Source organism: Sinohyriopsis cumingii, chromosome 17 (genome assembly GCF_028554795.1).
Source record: "Sinohyriopsis cumingii isolate HCF-2022 chromosome 17, ASM2855479v2, whole genome shotgun sequence".
Taxonomy (NCBI): Eukaryota; Metazoa; Mollusca; class Bivalvia; order Unionida; family Unionidae; genus Sinohyriopsis; species Sinohyriopsis cumingii.
This window is the reverse complement of record NC_142977.1, coordinates 5,583,197-5,589,177: the sequence shown is the minus strand read 5'-3', so window position 1 is coordinate 5,589,177 and position 5,981 is coordinate 5,583,197. Positions and strand designations below refer to the sequence as shown.

At 39.0% G+C, this 5,981-nt stretch overlaps 1 long non-coding RNA gene across 1 annotated transcript; it reads left to right on the top strand.

The window, feature by feature from the left end:
- Positions 1-1,710: 1,710 nt before the first annotated feature.
- On the top strand, positions 1,711-5,745 carry LOC149777683 (uncharacterized). The gene is made up of 2 exons (XR_016415442.1): positions 1,711-1,924; positions 3,440-5,745. It is a non-coding gene; the product is annotated as an uncharacterized LOC149777683 (long non-coding RNA).
- Positions 5,746-5,981: the final 236 nt, after the last annotated feature.

Below are 5,981 nucleotides of genomic sequence, written 5' to 3'. Positions count from 1 at the left end.
TTTTTTTTGAGTTATTGGCAAATTGAAATTGTATTTCTTTTCGAGAAATGTGGGTGGCCCTGAAAAGGGCCTTTTTCTTCATGGTGAAGGGGTGAGTTTAAGCAATCAACTTTAACTGCCTTATGCCTTTGCCACGGCCAAGGCCTACTTCTGGACTGCGTAATGTTGATGATGATTGGGTTGAAATCACTAAGGGTGGTACGGTAGGCTTAGTCACAGGGTTGACGTGTTTAGCTCGGGAAGGTCGTATTCTCTTCGGTCGTGATAAAGAAGTCTGATACATTTGTTTCAGACTTCTTAACTCCGCTAAAATGTCCAACAGTACCGTGACCGTTTGATTTTCACCCTCTTGTTTCTTTGCTGCTACTTCTTCTTGCTGTTGTTGCTGTTGTTTTTTTCTTACCTCTTCTTCTTGTTGCTGTTGCTGTAGGAGAAAAGCCTGTTCCGCTTCCTTTTGTCGTTGTATAAATTTCTCCAATTCTTCTTTCTGTCTCTGTCTAAAATTCTCCACTTGCGGTAATGAAGAAGGTAACGAAGGTTCCGGAACAAATTCTTGCGAGGAGAGAAAATCCACAAAATTCCAATGTACCTCTTCTGAAAGTAAGTCCGAGTTCCCTTGGGCAGTCTCCCCTGCTGGTGCACCCCAATGGATCGTTTTCTGAGTTTCCGTCATGTTGAATCACTGTCGCATAGATTGACTGCACACAAGCGCTAGCGAATCTATATAGACTACGTGACGTCACAGACTGCACTCTTCGGATTGGATGCGGGCTGACTGAATTCTGTAACGCGTGTTCGGATTGGTGAATGAACTCAATCCGTTTCAATCCTTCCTGTCCCTATAAATAAGCGCCGTTCACTGCATTGATTCACCTATTCTCGGAGCCTCAACATGTGGACAGACGTTGAATCTTCAACCCTTGTGTCAACAATGATGTTCAGGACGGACATGCTCATGTATGTCCGATCCAAGTGGACCGTTGTCCACAGGACCAACAGCAGCTGTGGATAAGAAGAGTCTATATAGAGAGACAAGGTTGCCTCAAGAGGACTCTGATGTATGGCCCTGCTGTAAGACGAAGTTTGAGGAAAAGAAGATGTCGCAAATGCCCTTTATGTTAAGGGCATATTAACATAAACCAAAGGCCCTTTTCAGGGCCAGCCATATTTCTCGAAAAGAGATAGCCTTTCCATTGCCTACCCCTTTTTTTAAAAATTTAAAAAAAAAAAAAAATCCCATGTTAAATTCCCCTTGTCCGTAGATTGTCCCACGATTTATTCCCATGTTAAATTCCCCTTGTCCGTAGAGTGTCCCACGATTTATTCCCATGTTAATTCCCCTTGTCCGTAAAGTGTCCCACGATTTTTCGCCATGTTAAATTTCCATTGTCCGTAAAGTGTCCCAAGGGGTTCTGTAATGCTAATTCCCATTGTCCGTAAAGTATCCCCCTTCACTACTAACGATCTTAATACATGCAAGCCCAAGGCTTACAACAACACGTCGAGCTCTGTAACTTACAGGCACCTGAATGACAACTCAAAGCAATGTAAATAATAGGATCGAAAGATATATGCAGGCAGCGGTGTTGTTTACCACCGTTATCGGAAGATCTTTTGGCTGTGAAGTGGTCGATCAGTCAATATTGATCTTACAGGTATGAACGGATATCTTACCTAGATATAAGCCTCTGTACATTTCAGTAATATAAGGTTTATATTATCATTACCTACTCCTTAATGACGTCTTACGTGAGCATGGATCAATCAAGGTATGATAACATTTGAAGGGAATACCTAGTGACGTGTAGACATGTATACAGTGTGCCGTTCACTATGTCTAGTGTAGCATTGTATAACATACGCTGTTCGTTGTGACTGCATAAATTCCAAGGACTAAATTTCCAGAAAGAGTCACTAATATCATGTAAGTGTAACATAGGACACGTTATGGAAATAACTTAGAGGATGTAAGTGTAACACGATATGGTAATAACTTAGAGGATGTAAGTGTAACACGATATGGTAATAACTTAGAGGGATGTAAGTGTAACACGATATGGTAATAACTTAGAGGGATGTAAGTGTAACATGATATGGTAATAACTTAGAGGGATGTAAGTGTAACACGATATGGTAATAACTTAGAGGATGTAAGTGTAACACGATATGGCAATAACTTAGAGAGATGTAAGTGTAACACGATATGGTAATAACTTAGGGGATGTAAGTGTAACACGATATGGTAATAACTTAGAGGATGTAAGTGTAACACGATATGGTAATAACTTAGGGGATGTAAGTAGAGGATGTAAGTGAACCACGACATAGTAATAACTTGGAGGGATGTAAGTGTAACACGATATGGTAATACCTTAGAGGATGTAAGTGTAACACGATATGGTAATACCTTAGAGGATGTAAGTGTAACACGATATGGTAATAACTTAGAGGGATGTAAGTATAACACGATATGGTAATAACTTAGAAGGATGTAAGTGTAACACGATATGGTAATAACTTGGAGGGATGTAAGTGTAACACATCAGGCCCGGCCCTAGGTCAGGGTGAACGATGCAACCGCCTTGGGCCCCGCGCTTTCAGGCAATGCAATGTTTTTGTTTTAGAATTTACGATTGCACGCCGTTTTCTAAAAGTTTACTTACCAGGTCAAACTGTATTTAGTCTCTACAGTCAACAACAAGAAAGAAGCGATTAGTTTGGTAACCTACATGGTCTCCACACAAAACAATCATATGTCCGTTTGTCTGTCTGTGTCATACATACATACATACATACATACATAGTGGAGACCAAAACATTTAAACCATTCCTTACAAATAATATAGCAAAGATTGTTTAATCAACGGTTTCTGCAATAGAACTAGAATTATTCATGGGTATATCATGTCATGGTTTGGAAGTAAATGGACGACTTCTTACTGATACAAGTTCGAGTGGTTTAATTCTGTAGTTATACAGCAAAAGTACAATTCTTTTCGTGGTTCATTGGCTTGGTTAGTACAATAACGAAATAAATTACCTCACAAAGACTACTATTTTACAAATATGTAAGCACGAATGTAAATAGAACTTATTTGGTCTAAAACGCTCATTGTTCAGCTGGCTGATTCAGACTGTTTACAATGTTGAATTCAGACTGCGTGTTACAATGTTGAATTCAGAATGAGTGTTTACAATGTTGAAATTCTATTCACCTTCAAATAAATTTCCTCGTCGTGTGCCTTTGGAGGGGGTGGAGTGGGGAGGGGGCAGGGCTCGGTGACCCCAAAACAATAGTTTAAAAACCTCCAGAGGGTTTTGGGCCAGAAAGAGGGAAGACACCCAAAAAATATTCATTGGCACCTTGTCATTCCATTCGACGGCAGTCGAGTGAACAGAGAATTAAAATTGGTAAATCTGTTTCTCTCTCAATTCCCAGAACAAAACTCAACACGAGAAAGAAGGCGGAAGTCTTAACAGCCATTCTGTATACAAGAGGGACACAATATGGTGGAAACATTGAAGTGCAAAATTCTGACCTTCAGGAAAAAAAATGACAAATCCTCTCTGTTTATAGAGTGCTGCCCCTCCCATGAGGTTGACGATCGTGTGGCTGAACTCACTGGAAAAGGACTAGTGGAAATACCGTCCAGTCGGTCGAAGGATCTGGAAATTAGGGAATCCCAAAAAATCAATATTATTCTTAAGGGAGCTATAACGTATATCAAAGAGATTAAACGAGCTTACCATTGTATTACGTACTTATCATGTTGCAGACAGAACTATACAAGTTTTCCTGTACGTTTGGTTAAAGAAGCCGGTACTGTTGCCCATGCAATTATCGAGTATGAGTCTCTAAACTTTGGACGTGAGATACTACATGAAGTGCATTACACTCCAGAAAGACATCATGGAAGTAGAGTACATTTTGTGCCAGAAACACCTAGGGACACGTATTGAATTGTACCAGACACACCGAGGGACACCTATTAACTTGTACCAGACACACCGAGGGACACCTATTGACTGATACCAGACACACGAAGGAACACTTATTGACTTGTACCAGACACATCGAGGGACACCTTTAGACTAGTACCAGACACACCGAGAAACACCTATTAACTTGTACCAGACACAGCGAGGGACACCTATTGACTTATACCAGACGCACCGAGGAACACCTATTGACTAATACTAGACACACCGAGGGACACCTATTAACTTGTACCAGACACACCGAGGGACACTTATTGACTAGCACCAGACACCGAGGGACACCTATTGACTTATACCAGACACACCGAGGGACGACTATTGACTTCTACTAGACACACCGAGGGACACCTATTGACTTGTACGAAACACACCGGGAGACACCTATTGCCTTGTACCAGACACACCGAGAGACACCGAGGGACTTTAAAACGTTGCAAACTACGGTCATAAGTCTTTGTAACATGAACGGCCAAGGCTTTCTTTGATGAGTCCATTTATTAAGTATCTTAAAATGCCGAATAAGAGTTAATTATGAAATTGATTTAAGATTTTAATGGTACTGCACAGTTAGCAGTGTGCCCTGTAGGAAACCAGTGGCAAGATGGTGGATTTTGGACATGCAACAATCAACAGAACTACTATGCAGTTATCGCATAACCTAAAATCTGCATTCTTCCTGTCACCGTTTTATCTTTTTTGTCAAATGACATGCTCAGCTATCAAATACATACGCGCATACACACACGGACATCAAAAGTTCAAATTGCTGAAACACATTAAGCAATTTAGAGCAATAAAACAAATCAACAGAAAACATAGATGATATTGTTACGGATATTCTCAAATTTTATCTTATTTTTATAAAAAAATTTTTTTTAGTCAATTGGGTTAATGACAATATTCGTACGATTGGTATTCTAACTTCAGAATGTACCTTAAAGGTGAGGTCACGTCGCGTATGTAGAGTACATGTACAATATGTTGTAATATTTCCATTCATAAATCGAGGTCATATTTCCAAATTCACGTCAACATTCTATTTTCAGTCAAAATAGGTCATGAGAACTTGCATGCCCGTGAGGTCAACATCACGCGATCTCGGGAGTACATTTGTAATGTAGATATGTTGACTGCCCTACCTGGTGACATGTTCAACACTAAGAAAATGTTGACTGTTAAGGTATTTCGAAATATAAAATGATTTAAATGCTTGGGAATCTTTTCTAGTAATTCAGATTTTTTTTTTTTGTTTAATTGGTGCGCATTAGGTGACTATATAAATGGATTAAAGCACAGCGATCTCATACTTCGTTTATAGTTAGTCTTGTAAGAGTTATCAGAGGAATTCTGTGTTATATATTTCTTGCTTGCTAAAACTGTAGAGCTTAAAACATTTATTCTAAACAGACAGTACCCTACTGGATTATTGTGAAACATTCAAGGACTTGGATGTTTATTAATTTCATTGGATTACCTGAAACATTCAGGAACATGTGTGACATTCAATTTTCATTGGATTTACCTTGAAGTAAAAACTTTTGGATATTAGAAAGGGATTTCTTCTCTAGTGCTGACACATAAGCAAAATAGCACTTTCATTCGGAATACTTTATGAGCGTTTCCGGATTAGTGTGAAATTGATAGTACATTTAGGAAATTCTAGGAATTCATACCGTACTGTTTAATTCCTTCACTTTGTTTGACTATATATTTTAGAGAAATAAATTTATATTTTGGATTATATAATGCTCGTTGGGTTTTATCTTTTCTTGTTACGTAGTTACAGCCCTATGACGTAATAATATTTACGTTGTTTATTTTAAAAACTGTAGCGCCAGCTATAATAATTGAGTATCTTCACGTTTCTCGCTGATTTCTGGTCAAAAACGAAAATGTCCTGGAATTTTATGTTGCAGTCATTTACCGTATCCAGTTAACTAAATCATAACATAAATTCGGCTTGCTTCCAGTGTAATCCGTCA